Source organism: Falco punctatus (genome assembly GCF_963210335.1).
Source record: "Falco punctatus genome assembly, chromosome: 12".
Taxonomy (NCBI): domain Eukaryota; kingdom Metazoa; phylum Chordata; class Aves; order Falconiformes; family Falconidae; genus Falco; species Falco punctatus.
In genome coordinates this window covers 25,008,713-25,025,393 of record NC_137592.1, presented here as the reverse complement: position 1 = coordinate 25,025,393, position 16,681 = coordinate 25,008,713, and the positions used below count along the sequence as shown (strand labels likewise).

The window sequence follows — 16,681 nt, the reverse complement described above, 5'->3', positions numbered from 1 at the left end:
AATTTCCAGTTACTTTCCTCTTTTAAGGAGCATAGCTTTTTAATGAGAGCATTGTTTCCAAATCTTTTAAAATTGAAATAAAAATTACTTTTTTGCTTCAACTTCGTACATTTGCTAGGAGAAATCTATGTTAACATTCTAATGAAAGTTAGAGCGATATAGGTACTTCTACATAGTGTAAGACAAGCATATGCTGTTTTTCTTTACTGCTGAATGCCTATTTCTTACCGTGGGTCGCCATTCTGAGTTTATATGAAATCTAGATGGAACATTCTGATTTAGATCAAAATAATTTACAAGGCAAAACAAAAAATAGTATTAGAAATATAAATTCATATTTTTCATGACACTAACACAGAACATTAAGCATGAAATTGGAGAAGGGTCTCCATATACTGCAGAAAGTTAGTGTATCGAGGTGTATGAAATGAAGGTTCCTTGTCCTCAGTCTAATCAAGCCATTTATAATAACCTTGTACAGAATTGTGCACATTTATTTATATGATAACCTACTGAAATATGATTAGTTACTTTATGCATGTGAGAATAATGTAAATGTATCCTTCTATCGTATATTGAAAATTATATTCCCTTTCCCTGGCTACAAACCTCTTTACAGATTTGAATTGTAGTCTTTATGTGGGAGGGCAGATTCTCTTAAAGGGTTGTGTTCTGAAACCAAACTTTTAAGATAAGGTGATTTGAGGTTTTTTAGGTTATTATTTTGCAGATTAGCATGGATGTCTCTTATTCTTCTGTATCTTTTCATGTTCCTGTAAGTGAAAAAACCTGCACACCTCCTTTTCATCATTTTGATTGGAACTACATACCATATGTAATGTGTTTTGGCAGCACTTACCTAGCCAAAGAAAACAAATTAATATTAGCCATGCTGAGGGGTGTCAGAAGTATCACAGATGTGTCGATTTAGCTTTGCTCCATCACACTCTTTCCTTAAACAACTGGTCAAGCTGTCGCAAAATGTAGTGTTGGCTACAACGAGATTCTAATAGGTGTGATCAGAGATTGATGGGTTTGGCAAGTTAGAATGAGAAGATGATGTGGAGTTGCTGTTGCTTGTTTTGTATGGCCTTGGAAAAACCCCAAAGAAACAAAAGCAAAAAAAAAAAAGGGGGGGGGGGAGGGAAAATTAAAAAAGGAAAAATATAATTAAAAATTATAAGCTCCCCCCCTGCCAGCTATAAAGGCCTGCAGATGTAGAGATGCTGGTAAGTGTAATGAAAAAGTCTGTCTAAAATGTAATGCCAACTTGTTCCTGAGCATTTATGAAATTCTCTCCCATATAAAGGTGCCAGGACGGGTGGTGAGAGGAGGAGATGGCTTGTTTTATTCAGTCCATCTTTATCTGTGTTACTCTTCTTCTTTTTCCCCTTTCCCCAATTTTCTGTGTTTGTTTCTAGATCTATACTTGGAAGAAACACTTTTTGAATCTCACACATGAATATTTTTAAGGAAATAAAGGACAGGAAAATCTAATAAAGAACAGTAGTTAACAAAATGGTGAAATCATACTCGTTTATGTACTCTTAGCTGTGCTCTTAATATAGCCAGCTACTGGTAGTTTGTGTAATTCTCCATATATTGAAAAGGCAATAGAGAGAAAGGATCAAGCAATTTTCTATGTATTCTTTATTTACTTTTTAATATTTTTTTTCTGTTTTCATGTTGGCTGCAGGATTTGGCCTCTGTCTTTTTGGAAGATGAATGTCAGTGTCCTTTTATGTTTAAGTTGGTATTTTCTTGCTTAGATGGACTGTTACATGCTCAGTTGACAAGTATTAATGCTAAAACAGTTTTCAGAGGAATTAATTTCAGAAAGTCTGTGAGGTTTTCTTTAGCATAATTATTTTACACTTTTTTTTTTTTAAAAAAAAGGAGAAACTTATGGTATAAATAAGACCCTAAACCTCATGTGCTGTCTTAAGTACAAACAGGTTTAGAGTGTGTTTCTGAAAGCAAATGCACATGGATTGCTAGCAAAATTGTCTTTGGAGAATGCTAAAACTCTTACAGAAAAAAATGGATTTCCCCCCCGCCCCCCCCCCCCCCCCCCCCCCCCCGTGGTACTTTAATGTTCCATGAATGCAAGATTTCCTCTACTAAATTATATTCACTTTTCCAGCAGTGAAAGAATTCCCTGGCAACGTTCTCGTAGCAGCCGTTACTGTAGTGGGACAGATTAGATGTTTTGAAGTGGCATGAAATGCCATGTCTTTAACCAGCTGTTCCTGTGAGTGTGAAAGGGGTGAGAATCGGATTCCCAATAACCGAGTAAAGCTCCACGGGTACCCCATCGTTGTTCTCGCCTGAGCTGCTTGGGCCCAGTTGGTGCTGGGTGATATTTAAAGAGCTGGACAGCCACTGTCGGTGGCTGACATTAGTATGAATGACACCTGTCCCATCAATCACCGGGCCGTGGTGTCACAGATGGAGAAACAACAATCCGGCTGAATTACCCGGTGCTGCACACTTGGTTTAATTCAGCTCATTGTTCTCCTACAAATCTCGAGGATGGCTCGTTCTGCGCCGGGAGTCCAGACAGAAGCGCGAGATGGGCTCAGGTGGTGGCACGTGTCTGCCCTTTGCTGCTCCATCAGAGGTACTCAGCAAGAGGCTGTCACTGGGTGGGGGTGGTGGGAAGGAGCGCTCCACGCTGGGACTGAAGCTTCAGCTTCTGAAGAAGACTGTAATTAATCAAGAGCTAAAACTCAGGATTTCTCCCGGCATTCCAGAACTTTTCATTTAGCTAGCCGAAAGTGCCCAGCACACAGCCAGGTTAACGTTTAACTCTTCAAATACTACATCGTAGCTGTCATTTGGAGAAGAATGAGAGGAGATTCTGCACGTATTTCCTATGGCTGTGCAGTAAGCAAAATCCTCAAAGCTGTGGCCCTTCTGAAGTAGTAGATCTTTTATTATTCCTCAGTAGTTAGCACTGAAAATCAGTATCTGAGACACTGAATAGAAAGGAGGGGTGCTCAGAGGCTTGATGGAGGAAGGGGGGGGAGTGTTGTTCTTTCTTTTTGTGGCGGGTCTTTTAATGCCAGATGAAGGTTGCATCATGAGAAGTCAGAGTCTTGTTCTGGACAAAAACAGTGAAGGCATTTAAGTGCTTTCAGACATTGTAACCATTTTCCTTCCCTCCCTCCTTCCCTCCATCCTTCCCTCCCTCCCCCCCTCCTTCTATTCCTAGAGTACAGGAAACTAAAATAAACTAAAAAGCAAATAGAAATTATTTATCTGCTCTTAAGTCCTGTGTCAGGTATATTTTGAATGCATTTGAATCCTACTGCTTCCATGCTCTTTTCCAAGTAGCACCAGATAAATACCTATGCAACACTGAGGTGGAAGTGAACATTCTTACTTACAAATTTTTTTGTCTTCTTTCCCTCCTTTTTTTTTTTTTTCCCCTCCCCACATCCCTTTTTTGTAATGCACTGTAGAGTGGCTGTATTTTTGTTGTAAGCTAAAGCACTGCTGCTGGTTTTGTTACCACTTAGTCAAGCAGCAAATGTGTAGCATGCCAGAAACAGGCTACAATATATTGAAGACACAGCTTATGTTTGATTGTGTGTAAATACAGTTAGTTAGTTGGGTTTATCTGATAGCCTGGCAGAAAGAGAGAGGAGCAGTACAAACTGTTTTCAGTAACTGTGCTGTTCATACACCTGATAAGATTGAGAGTGCTTTCGAACTACTGATATGCTTTGAATAAGAAAAGAATAATCACATCCATTGGCACCAGCTTATCAGGAATGAAGTAAAATGCCAGCACTTTTTACATTAGCAAAAGTAAATGTTTTAGACGCTTTGGGCCTCTTTTCCATTTAAATTAAATAACAGGGTGCTTTTGAGTGTGCTGTAATGAATGGAAGGATTTATTACCTTGACAAAATTACAGGTGAGTATGTTGAGAGAGGAGTCCTCGGCAACAATAACAGCTCTTTTGATAAGTGGCTACATCTATTCATGCTTTTGGTACTGAAATTCAGTCATTTTATCCTCTCTTGCTCTATCAAGTGCAGTGGCTAACTTACAATGTGCAGTTCTTCATAGTGTAACATACTTGTGCATTTTGTAATATACTGGCAACAGATTTGATATTCAGTGTGTAACACGGCTGTTCATAAAATAATGCTTGATCATTTACTAGTATGTCCTCTGTCTTCAGTTGCTGTGTATTTTCGTGTTTGAAAAAAAATATATCTCAGAGTCTTTGCTGGCAAGGCAAGGTATGATTCATCATTAACTTAACCCAGCAGGCATGAAGCATGCTTGGATGCGCTATTATCTTCTCAAAGTTTACTGTTTTTTATTTTTGTAGCTTTCTTTTTATTTATTTCCAGGGTTGTTGGTTTTTTTTTTCACGTGCCTACAATTAATTTTGGGATATTCAAATTGGATGAATGATAGTACAAGAGCAGATTTGATTGATTTTGGATTATTATTGATTACTGTCAATGAGATCACTGTGACACTGAAATCAATGGTATGTGATTAAACCAAGGCACCACTGTTCTATACATTAGGCAGTTTAGGAACATTAGGGAATGTTCACAAGCTATAAATTGAGAAAATGTTCAGATTTAAATAGCCCTTTGTTTGGCATTTACTCATCAAAATATGTTTCTTGGGAAAGTTAGTTTTCCCATGTGCAGGCTTTCAGTAAAAGAAAGGTCATTGATTTAAGGTTTATTAAATTTTAGCAAAAAACAACTGGCTCCATTTGGGTGTAAAATAATTTAAGTACTTACTGCAGGCAACCTTCATGCTTTAGAGCTGTTGCTCAAAGGTTTCATTCTTCTATGAAGATGTCAACTGTAAATATAAAAATGCATCACTGAAAATGTAATGGTTTAAAGATTCAAACTGAAATAAAAATTCCTGCCTGGGGAAAGCACTATAATCAAAATAAAGTAGTCTTAACTTTTTTTTTTTATTCTGTGGAGGCCATACTTGAAAAGAGCGCTCGAAGGCAGCAGGTAGCGAGGTTGACAGGGAATGCCAATTTTTATTTATTTATTTATTTATTTACTCTCCCCCACAGATGATGATAGTCTAGCTTTGCAGTGCACCTCAGCCGCGCATACTAGATAATATGTAAGCTGCTGCTGCTTGTGAAATGTGGTATCCTGGCATTTAAGTCAATTTTATAATCTGGCAAAAACTCCACCTGGCAAAATTATAATCCAGCTTCTGAAGGACTGTTATTTCTGAAAGCTTTTTATGTCTTTTTAGCATATATTAAATTTCTTGGGAGCAGTGGCCTGGATGTACACTTGATGGATGACGGAGTCAGGGCTTCCTCCCCACCCCCCCTTTTTCCCTTTTTTTTTTTTTTTTTTTTTTTTCCCGAGTTAAAAAACATATTAGATACTCACACATTAGGTAATGCTGGAACAGAAATAGTGCAGATGCAGCTGTTTAACAAAATTACTGTAGGGTCTTTTGTACCATTGTTTCATGAGTTATTAGAGATTTTTCCAAGGTATGAAGGACAGCCTACTGCCAAGCTCCTGCATCCGTCTTAAGAAATCTTTTGCATTTACTGGTAGTGGCCCAATTCAAGACTAAATGGAAAGAATGCCATTCATTTTAGTAGATTTTGGATCAGGCTCTATAATTGATTTTAAAAATGAATGATTTGGTAGTATTTTAAAAGAAATCAATGGAAAAATGGAGCCTGTGTCCAAGGATTCACTGCCAGGATGTGACATTTGCACCAGTATAGAGATGCCTAAGGGAGTGTGACCAGGAAATACTAAGATTACCCCATAATATTTTCTGTGTGAGCTTAAAAGCAGTGTTGGCATTATGCCAGTATCTTCAGTCTTGTGTTGACTAAAGAGGAGGTAGAAAATCCTTCAGATGCATATGGTAAGACAAAGTGACACTGACCCCTTTTTTCCTTGGTTTTACATCTGAATTGCAAGAGGGGTTGAAATGCTGAATTTATGTAAAGATTGATTGATCTTGGTTTGTTTCTGCTGATGAATTTTGGATGAAAAGCTGTAACATGGAATACATATGTTTGCTTGATGCTTATTGTCTTCCTATATGGGCAGAAGCACATTGGTGTTCCTATGAAGGGTTGAGAAGTCACAAAGGATGGTCATGGTCATTCAGCACATCTTTCCCGATGAGAGGCAAAATAAATTTTAATAGATGAAGAATTGCCTTGATTGGCCTCCAACCAGCATTTTATTTATGAAAAGGTTCATACAGTGTTTAAAAGATATAGGAACTTGGCTCTTGGACAAAAAGCATTTTTCTGCTTTCCTTTTTGTAGAAATAGGCCAAGATGGCATAAGAGGATAAAGGAAACATAGAGAGTTCACTCTCCAAATATTCTGATGCTCCTTTATGTTGTTCTAGTTATACTAAGTGTACCTTAAAGTAGATGTGAAGTACTATGTCCTGCCCTCCATTGTAGAGACTTTTCTAGTGCAAACTTTGTTGTTGATAATGGTACTTGCATTTGAGTCTCTCAGTCAGTGAAGTTGCATGTGATTTGTATGGCTGGTCTCTGCACAATTTGCATCGCTGTGTTTGCCTAACAAAGGGTTTCTATTGTCATTGGTTTTCCTTTCCTTGATTTTCTTCTCTCTGGATATGAGCAGTATGTAATTCCAGAATTATTCCTTTAATCACAGATCACCTCTTTGTATCTGATAAAGTATTCAGGCTTCTGTACAAATGAAGGCATAGGTGTGTGTTACTGCTGGAATCAGTGGGAGGAAGATCTGACTTTATGGCGCTTTTTTTTTTTTTCTTTTTTTTTGTAAATGTGCAGATCAGTGCTGTGATTAAAAAAAAAAAAAACCCCAAACAACCTGTTTTCTAGGACAGTAATGTTTGAATTTCATGTGAAAGTGTGTCAAAGGGAGTTTCTTCGCAAATCTGCAAAAGAAGCCTGTTTCTGTAAAGGTTCACAAAAGGATGCTTCGTCAACTTGTAGTACTTCTGTTAGAGCAAAGCCTATTATTTTATTAGGCATAAAGGAAAAGGTGAGTTACACAGCATATATTTATAAAGGTTGTGTCTGTGACATTTGTCTCTAAGATTTGCTATCTGGAGAAGAACTCCTAGGAAAGCTAGGCACGAGGGCTAAATATAAGCATGTGCACTTCAAACCCCATTTTAAATTCTGAACAGTCCGGAGTAGCAGAGTAAGGAGAACTAGGCATGCATGTCAGTTCTTCCCTTTTACGGTTTTTGCAGAGCAGTTGAGGTTTTGTTTCCACTTTAGTGATTAGTTTTTTGTTGAAGCTGGTGAGGATTGTCTTGGAGCAGCACAAACCACAACCCATCAGCAGGCTGCTAGTCAGCAGCAGGTGTGAACAACATAAAACAGGATTAATGCTGAACCAGAGTGTGCACTAAAAACAACCCCTGCCTTGGTTTTACAAGGGCAGTAAGATAGAAGCACTCTTGTCCTGTTTACTAAACAGTGTTCAGTGGACTATGTAAATGGGCTCTGCTCAGCTGCAGAGAAGTAAGTGCAAGAATTATTATGTATTTGAGATTTTTAAAGACACTTTTTTGTCCTTTAAGAGTCAACCTCTGTTAGTGTTAAACCAGAGGCATAGAGGCAAATGTCAAGGTGTTCAAAGTTAGCGCTTCAGTTTTTGCAGCAGAGGGAAGGGAGGATGGAATGTCAGCATTCAGCACTTAATTTTTTTTGGTCGTTGACATAGGAGAGCAAGTAGATTTTATTGTCTTTTTGAAATTACACCTTTATGATTTAGGGTTTAATGTCTGCTTATTTCTTCTGTACACGTTTCCTTTAAAAAGCCAGCTTTTCCTTCTCTTTGCGTTTGTGCATTTGCATATTTGGGAGCATTTAAAGCTATGTATTTATTGTATCTATTACATTCAGCATCAAAGTCTGCCCTCACTTATGCTCTGTATTAAAATAAGGGGGATATATTTGTGGTGGAAGCAGAATTTACTTGTATATTAGGATTGTTTATAAGCTGCTCCCATTTCTCTGCTTCTATCAGTGTATCACCTGACCAAAGAAATAGTCATGTTTTAGGTAAAGATGTGTTTAAGGTGACAATTTTTCATAAATATTGTATGCAGTTTTACTGATGTGAGGGTTTGTTTTGTTGTGGGTTTTTTTGGTGTTTTGGGTTTTTTTTTTTCCTTTCCCCAAAACATCCAACCCTACCCCCCCAAACCCAACCCCCCAAAAACACAACTCATTTTTCCTGTAGTGGTTAACATTTTCAGAAGTCCTATAACCTCAGCCCTTGGAAAACTCATCAGATCTTCTGTATCAGAGCTCTAATGAAAATTTGATCCTTTTGAAAATCAACTTCATGGTATTTGTATCAAGTCCAGTTTAAGTATAATTATGTCTTCTTTCCTGTGATGTTCTCTCATGGGATTGGGATTGGCAATTACTTTCCGTATAGAACAGAATGAAGTTTTGGTGGGTTTTTTTATTATCATTCAGTGTTTTCTCATCAGCAGTAACTCCTTCCACATTACCAGATTATAGATACATATGTAGCAGTGATTTTTTATTTTTTTTTACTGAAACGCCTGTATGAGCAATAGCTGCTTTTATAGGGTGCAAGTTCTGTCTTTGCGGACACCTGTGCAACTCAGCTCCTTTGGCTGTCAAGATACACTTCTTCATAGGTACAGGTCTGATTTTTTTAAGGGGATACATCAGACTTCAGATAATGAGGGCTTGGCTCTACACATGTTGTCCACAAAGCAATGGCAAGCATTACACAAACAGGAAGATTGCATTTGAAGTTTAAATTTGAAGTTAAAGAGAATTGTATAGATTTGAGAACAAAAAATAGGTCAAGAATTTATGTATTTTCTAAAATACCTTAAATAGTCACCTCACCTTATTAATTAGTGGATTTAATAAATCCATTAAAAGCAATTGTTTTAAAATAATACCTAATGTGAAAATATGTTCAAACCAGAAGGAACTTAGTATCAGTCTTGTGACCTTACAATAGGAATTGTTTCATTCTTTCTTCCCCAATGTTTTTTCCCCACATACAGTTAAATACACAAACAGCTTCAACTCTAAAAATAAACACGGTCAGTTTCAAGCATGAGTTTTGCTGATGAAAACAGAAGGCTTGGGGCATCTTAATTTTTCATTGCCTGAACTTTTCCATCAGTAGTGAAGCAAGCTTACCAATATAATACTTTCTGAAGCCAAATTTGGTTCTGTTTGCTGCTCCAATAGTGTATGTGTTCCTGTTGTGACAACCTGGCAGTGGCTCAGAGGTTTATTTTTAAAGAGGGTGTTCCTGCATGTTCAGAGTGCTGTTCATATATTGTTGTTGAGAAAACAGCTTATATCATCACAGTGAAATCATGGCTTGTGTGACAGCATTTGTAAACTGACTGTGAAGTGCACCGCTTTTAGTATGTCTCTGTGATCTTGTAAACATGTTTCTGTAACTTGAAATGCTTTTCTGAAGCTGGTAGCGCATAATTCACCATTTCTAGAAGTTGCTGGTACCAAAATCTATTGCATAATTTTGTCAGTTTCCTTGTATGAACCCTGGATTCTTTCACCTTTTTTTTTTTTTTTTTTTTTTCCTTCCTCCCCTCCCCCCGTTTTTTCTGAGAGGTGGTGATACAAAACCTTAAAGTTCAGGATTTTCAGTTAGGACACATAAGCGTCCAGAAGTTGTGCTGCTTATCCAAAGTTTATCTGAAGTGTTTAACCTCTTTGGCCTCAAAATCAGTTGGCATCCCATGAAAGCAGTCTGTCCCTTGAGGTTCTCTGTAATTCCTGGCTTCTGCCAGGTCAGAAATAAACAAGAGTAAACTTTTTGATAATACTTCTATGTCTTCTCCCTGGGCCAGATGAAACCAGATATAATGTTATTGTGTTTATTGTTATTTGAGTCCCTACTGAGTGTGTTTAAATCTCTGAAGAGATAAGTTTCTGTTTGTTTCAGGCTTCAGTTGCCAGTTTGGGCCAGTGCTCGTTTACTTATCCAGGTTTATTTACAGTCAGTTTCTTTTTCCAGTTACACCAGTACACTCAGAGGGAGCAGACTTAACATTGAACGAGTCTTGATTTACGCTTTTTCTTCTACCTTTCAACATTGTGTAATCGCTTATTCTGATTTTTTTAAAAAAAGGTATTTTGACTCAGTAGTGGAATGTAATTGTAAGTTAGTTCCGTATGGTTTACCCTGTTATCATTTCATATTTTTGGTATGGTAGTACATAGAGACCCCTGTCATGCTACTGTGCTGTGCTGTGCATAAATATATAGGTAGTTCCTATTCAGGAGCTTTGATGACTACAAATACAAGCAATTCATGAAAGCTGCAGAAAAGGGCACAATGTACTTTTTAATCTGGCAAGTGCAACCATACTCCATGTATGCATATATAGTTGCAAAAAAATTATGTGTGGTTTTGTATTTTAAATTTAAAATAAGTATGAACTTCAGGCTAACAGGGAGGCACGTACTGTTTTATTATAGATCAGCAGAAATATTTGAGGGAGAGGTGGGTGGTTTTTTAGACGTCAGTTCAGGGAAGGTGCACGTAAGGGAAAGGGGGGAGAGTGAAAAGCACTGTGAGAGGGAGACAGGCAGACAGGCTGCTGCCATTGACATAGCACAAGGGGTGGGGGAAGAGGTTAGAGAGACAAATCTGGATAGTACAGGATTGCATAGAGCGTCTGACTGACTGCTTACATTTAATACCTTTTTTCAATATGATTTTTTAAAAGTTGTCCTTGAAACAGTGATTTCAATTAATACACTGGATCAGTTGCCTGCTGCTTTGAAAAGAGTATGAAGTTAATCAGTTATGCTTATTTGGACAGCAATATATTTTGTATAAAAAAGGAGTAACTTCTGCCCTACAATGATACTGATGTTAGTCAAACTCTCCTAATTTCTTTTTTTTCCCTTTCAGTTTCATGTGTTCTTGCTCAAAACACGTATTACAGTTTTTTCTTGCTCTCATCTTCACTGTGTTTTGCCCAGCATTCCAGAGAGGAAAGCAATATATTAAAACATTAATTTTTGCGGTCAAAGAAACACTTACTGCCTCAGGTTTTATTTGAATTTTCCTTAGAAGCATCAAATCTTTTGTAATAAACTATTAGTTTTATATATCTCCTGAAAAGGCAAGCAGAAGAAATTCATTCAAGGAACGTGCTACTCAGATTGAAGCTGATGCTTTTCACTGTATGTATAATAGCTATGAAGACTTCATCTAAAACCTACGACTATGTATGAGAAGATACATAGATTTATAGGAAAAAAGGAGAACATTTACCTGTGAAAGGGTAGAGGTATTTGGAAGCTGAAGCTGAATCAAAATTTTTGTGAAGTCACTAGTTTAAGATCTTTGTAAGATTTCAGGCATATTTTGTTTTATGTGCACCACTCGGGGGACTTTCTGGAGAATAGAGGTGGACTTCTCTTCGGTAAGGGAGGAGGGGAAATGCTTCTTACACGCTCTGAGTAAATTACATTTTGGTTTAAAAAGCAAATAAGCATCTGGTCATTTATTTAACTAATTCGTATAGTATTGTATGTAAAAGGTTTTTTCCCTCTGTGTGCTGCTTTCTGCTACGCTGATGATAATGTACCTGGAAGGAAAAGGCAGTCCAAGCTGAGGCAGCCAGCGTCAGACAGGGCGGTCTGCCATCTGTCCCACCTGCTGCATTCATGTGTCCATCTGGTTACTGCAATAGCTCATTGCAGGCTTCAACAGAAGAACATGCAGGCTGAAAAGAAGGCAGTGTGAATTATTTAGGTAGCTAGTGTAAATAAAGAGGGGGAGAGGAGCAAAGGAGGGGGGTTGTGAGAGGGAGAAAGCACTCTCTTACTCCTAGATGCTTTGGAATGTGTTAATGCATGAGAGCATTTGATTTGCATATAGATTTAGATGTATAGATCATTGTGAAGATTACAAGCCAATGAGTTTTATCTAGATTTAGATAGCTCTCAGCCTGGTTTGCACATAAAATATAGCCAGTTTCAGGAGGAGAATCTTTGGGGACTTTAAACCTAAGTGAAACTGATGAAATGTAATGCTTTTAGGTATTAATTTAGCAGAAATAAAATATTTCCTTTAAGGGCTTTCTGTGCCCTTTGTTAACCAAGAATTTATAACTGCTTTGCATAGTCGGTGCTTTATACACACTGTGTGGTTTTGATTTGGTTATAGTTAGTTACATTTGTAGTCATCTGTATTTTATTCTAAGAGAAAAAGCAATTGACAAATGCTTTTCCTTTCCCTTTTCCTCTCCTGTTTATCAGGTGAAGATTAAATCCAGTCATCAAACAAATAATTTTGCAGCTGTCAATGTATATATTGTTACACAGACAAATACATATATATGCTTTTCTGCCTGCATAAATGTACATAGAACACTTAGATCTTTTTAGATATTTTGAAGGGTGTGAGCAAACAGAATCTCATATTGTTACAGTGGCCTTGAAAAAATGAATAGATTTATTTCGAAGTTGCTTGCTTGAATTTCAAAATGACCACCAGAAGGTTCAGATTATGACGGATTATTTGTTGCTAAAATTTAATTATTTTTTAAAAAGATAAAAATCATTAGTGCTAGATTTGAGCATAGGAAACTCATTTGCATCATTCTGTTCTAAGCGTTTTAGTAATAGTGGTGTCATGTCAAATTTTATTTTTAAAATCCATGAAGCATTAGTCCAATGCTGTATTAAAAAAAAAAAAAAAAAGATTGGCTTCATATTTTGATATGCTTCCTGATGTCAGAATCTTTTTACTTTCAAATTTTAAATGTCAGACTTCCCTGGGCCAAAGAATAAAACCAGGATCACCTTAAGAGGAATCCTTGAAATTGTGGGAGGGTTTTGTGCCATTGTTTTGCCTGGGTTTAGATCTGCAGAAGAAGGGGACAGAGCATCTTGAAATCCCAGCAGCTTGACTACTTCTCTAAGATTTGCATGAAATTCAGCTGCAGCCTTCAAAGGGATTTGAGTGGATTGGATTCTTTAAGGTTAGTCCATGTCAAACCTATTAAGTTCAATTCACATGCAAAACCCTTTTCACATTTTTTTTTTAAGCCAATAAGGCTCTAGCTACTATTAAGGCGACATCATGTACTTGCAGTAGAATGTCCATGGTAATGGATCACCCTACTGGCACATGTAACTAACCGATAATCCACTTTGTCATCTTTCAAATTAAAAGGTTCTGTGTCCTGTATCTTCTTCAGATGGAAGAGGTCTTGTTTGCAAAAGTTGAGTTCCTGGAGACTATTTTAAAGTATCTGAGTCATTGTGAATATCCATTTTCTATCTAAAATGTGATCCCCAAAGTTACATAATCCCTCCGCTAAATGTAGATTCATTTAACCTTTGAAAGTAACTTAAACTCCATGTTCTTAAGTTCCCAGGTCTTTGAGTTCTCATTCTTCCTGTAGATCGACTCCACTGTTAAATCATTTTAGGACTGCAGTATATGTTCTGTGGTGAATTAGGAAACAATTGCAGACGAAAAAAAATGATGAAAATATGTTATAGTGTATAAAAGGATTAGTGGCCACTTTCAAACTGCAAGGACATGACTTTGAAAAGGGAGTTCAATTTTTAATTCAAAAGCCAAATGAAGGAGGTCTATGCATCTCAGACATTTAGGCCAAAGCATCTAAGTGCCATGTGCAGCATTTTTGAAGTCCACTAGCAGGCTGTGAAGGGAGTACCAAACAAAGACACTTTGCCTCAATTAGATATTGTCAGTATAAATGGATGTTAGTAGGAATTTGCATTAAATAGAGAACACCCAATGTTCTCTGAGGTTGCTTCTCAAGCTGAAGCTTTCCACCCTACATGAGGTCTGCAAGATTTGCTCTTCATTTTGTGAATGGTTATGTATTCTTATGCTTTGGTTTGAGTGTAACTTTTTCTAAAACGCTGGCCAAATCCTTCAACCAGGACAACTGAATCTTGAAAGCAATTGTTTGCTTACGGCATGGGATCAGATTCGTCAGGTCCCACAGTGGCTGCACTGACACCTGGGTTTTCAGTATCTGGCAGGATTCTGGATTCAAAGTTGTATTCTGATGTCACTTAAACACTGAATTTTGCTCAATTTTAAAGATATGAGGAGAAAGCATCTTCTTCTGCTTTTTCTCATTGCAGCATTTGAGCTTCATGCTTCTGGGTCAAGCAGAGTACTGCTTTTGGTTATGCTTAGATAAAAAATGGTTGATTTGTGCATACTGGTTGAGAACAGAGTATCTTCCATTGACTTTAAGGCTCCAGCTGCTTCAAGTCTTTTAAAAACATACATTAATTAGAACAGGAAAAAGTATTTATTTTCACTGTTTACATTTCAGGGAAAGAAGCAAACATCCCATGGTGCGTACTTTATGTTTAGAATGCCCTTTTTTCCTAGCGAAAGCTAAAGAAGCTGCTCCTTGAATTAAACTGATTTTTGAGACTTGATCCTGCAAAGCTTGTATGCATAAGTCACTTAATACATGTAGTAAATTTCCTGGCTAAGTAGTTGGAAGAAGTGTTTAATGTATAATAAACCTTTCCAGTTGGCTTGGTTCACTTGCATCTTTTGCAACAAATACTTATATTTTCCCAGTATAGAAAAGAATATGATTAAGAAGTACTCTAAATAATTGTCTTGTGTTTGGCTTGTTTGGCTTTTTTTTTTTTTTTTTTTTTTTAAGTTTTCAACATGCATTTAAAGAACTGGAATTGCTCTGACCTATGGTCAGAATTCTTCAGTGTGTTTCATGACTTTGAGAGTAATTTTTTTAACTACCTAAACCAGGAATGCTTTAACACGTAAAAGATATATATAGGATATGGAATTTTGTATTTGTGTGTGAATTCATAATTGTTCATCTGAACATTATTGATAACACCTAAGGCATTCAAGCTTTTGCAGAGCCTGCAGCTTTTAATACGGATGCCTTGTAGTATTAATATGGCTCTTTTCAGCATTATTAATTATATGGGCTAAGGAGCAAATACTAGCATCTATGTTGCTATTTGATAGCATTCCATAACGCACATTGTTCTCCTGCTTGTAGGTTAGTGAATTGTGTTGTTATGTGTGTTTTTCGTGCGTTAGTATTTGTGGAAGTAAAGTTAGTATTTTGCTGAGGGGATGAAAAGGCTGTCCAGATGTGTGGATTCTCTTTTCTTTGGCACCTACAACTCTGTTGTTGAGAATATTGTAAATATCTCATTGAAGAGTATAGTCATGTTGCAAGAATTGGGTATCTGTGTTGTTTGGCAGGGTCGTTCTTCTGGCAAAATGGTGATTTGATACTGTATTTCTTTTAAATGTTGGAATAAATGCAAAAAGCCTCTATTGATACTACTAAGTCCAGGTAAAAAATAACAAATCTGGCTAAATTTTTTTGGCTTAAACATCTTTAGATTCTAGTAACATAAACAGAGGTAGTCCTTTACTGTTCTTGTTTATACTTGTTGGCAGCCTCTGAATGGAAAGTAGAATGCAGAAAGCAGGGCAGAGGGAGAAAGGTTAAATGGCAGAAATGTTAAATTGCTTCAGTGACAGATTCTCTCCGGAAAGGCATTGAGTTGTTTTAAGGATTAGTTTGGGAAAACTTGAATTGAACCCACTTCTCTACTGTTCATACATTGCATTGCTAATGTTGCCAGTCTCTTATGTTTCATAAAACCAGAATTTACTTTCTAAAATGAGTAGAGAGCACTGGGGGAATTTTAAAAAGCCAAGCAAAAAGCCATAAATTTCATCAGCTGCAAAACTGGTTGGAGTTTTACCTGTGTTATTTCATGGTGAGATTGTTAAAACATTAGAGCTGATTATTACAAACCATATATGTTTTACATTATGGTTGTTGCAAAATACCAGAGCAATGTTGCAGAAATAGTTGGCAGTGATCAAAGGAGAAATGTAGGTCCTTGGTTAAAACCCATACCAACTTCTAAACAAATCTCTGTTCCTGATGGAGAGCTGTCATTGCAGCAAGCTACTCCTTACAGTATGAATGCTGCAGCCTATCAGCTAGTCTTAAACATTTTCTTTTGGAAAAACCTCACCATATGAGCTGGGAGTCCAGGAGGATGTGTGTGCAGTCCCTCTTCAGAAAAAATGCGCTCAATCTGTTTCAGACGAGTTCCCTGAAAGATGGGTTAAATCAACTGATTGAGCTGATTTTCTCTCTTGAGGTGATATTTTATTTATATGATAAAATGCTTGGAAAGTGATTAATTTGTCAGGGGAACATCTTGTTACTGTAAATTTGCCGAATGTGTAATAAAATTGCCATAACACAGATGGGAAAATGAAGATCTTTTAAAATGAAATAACTGAGGAGTCTGCCTACATTTTCAGCAGTTAAAATTAACTTAGTTAAATTTCTTTGTGATTTTTACCCTTGGAAAAATGCAGGCTGGGGAAGATGTGTGGCAAAAGTGTGGTGTGGATTTGTATGTGTGGTAGGTGGAGAGGACAGGAATGGACTGTGTAGTTTTCCTTCTGCATCTGAAGAGACAGATTTATTAAATTTCTCTCAAGCTTCCTTGATTGAGTGAATTTTTAGAAATTAAAATATACAGGTTGGATACTCCTCCCTAGTAGCAGAGAATTTAAGAATAGGGGACCTTTGTTGGCAAGTGCCTCAAGTCAGTAAGATGTACATGAAATAG

At 37.0% G+C, this 16,681-nt stretch overlaps 1 protein-coding gene across 17 annotated transcripts in view; it reads left to right on the top strand.

The window, feature by feature from the left end:
- The window catches only part of ESRRG (estrogen related receptor gamma), a 406,798-nt gene that overhangs the window by 247,510 nt on the left and 142,607 nt on the right, over positions 1-16,681 (top strand). Inside the window, exon 2 of one of the 17 annotated variants that reach the window (XM_080408458.1) lies at positions 14,362-14,383. The exons of the other annotated variants lie outside the window; for them this stretch is intronic. The gene's annotated coding sequence lies outside the window, so the exon portion shown is untranslated. The remainder of the gene's footprint in view (positions 1-14,361; positions 14,384-16,681) is intronic. 17 annotated transcript variants of the gene reach the window in all.